Here is an 840-nt window from a genome sequence, read left to right as displayed (position 1 = left end):
CCACGCATCCACCCCTGACCCCCGGATCCAACCCCGATACACGGATCCATCCCTGACCCACGGATCCAACCCCACCCCACGGATCCAACCCTGACCCACGGATCCAACCCCGATCCACGGATCCAACCCCGATCCGCAGATCCATCCCTGACCCACGGATCCACCCCTGACCCCCGGATCCAAATCTGACCCACGGATCCAACACTGCCCCACGGATCCATCCCCACCCCATGGATCCAATCCCGACCCACGGATCCAACCCTGACCCACAGATCCAAACCTGACCCACAGATCCATCCCAACGTCACATCCCTGATCCATTGCCACACCCCAGCCCCACACCTCAGCCCCATGGATCCGTCCCAACCCCATATCCCAGCCCCATATCCCAGCCCCATATCCCAGCCCCATATCCCATATCCCAGCCCCCCATCTCAACCCTATATCCCAACCCCATATCCAGCCCCACATCCCAGCCCCATATCCCTGATCCCACATCCCATATCCCATACCCCGTACCCCATATCCCACACCCCTGACCCCACATCCCTGATCCCACACCCCGGATCCCGGATCCCCGATCCCACACCCCAGATCCCACATCCCTGATCCCACACCCCGGATCCCGGATCCCCGATCCCACACCCCGGATCCCGGATCCCCGATCCCACACCCCGGATCCCGGATCCCCGATCCCACACCCCGGATCCCGGATCCCCGATCCCACACCCCGGATCCCACATCCCTGATCCCACACCCCGGATCCCGGATCCCCGATCCCACACCCCGCCTCCTCTCTCCCCGCAGGCTCCTCCAGGGGCGCCATGGCGGCGCTGGGCC

At 64.6% G+C, this 840-nt stretch overlaps 1 protein-coding gene across 1 annotated transcript in view; it reads left to right on the top strand.

Moving 5' to 3' along the window:
* Nucleotides 1-840, top strand: part of LOC103612503 — a 12,198-nt gene that overhangs the window by 581 nt on the left and 10,777 nt on the right. The gene's annotated exons all lie outside the window — the stretch shown is intronic.

The sequence above is a fragment of the Corvus brachyrhynchos genome, unplaced genomic scaffold (genome assembly GCF_000691975.1).
Source record: "Corvus brachyrhynchos isolate BGI_N302 unplaced genomic scaffold, ASM69197v1 scaffold543, whole genome shotgun sequence".
In the NCBI taxonomy this organism is placed as follows: Eukaryota; Metazoa; Chordata; class Aves; order Passeriformes; family Corvidae; genus Corvus; species Corvus brachyrhynchos.
The sequence above is the reverse complement of the archived record's forward strand: the minus strand, read 5'-3'. Positions and strand labels throughout refer to the sequence as shown.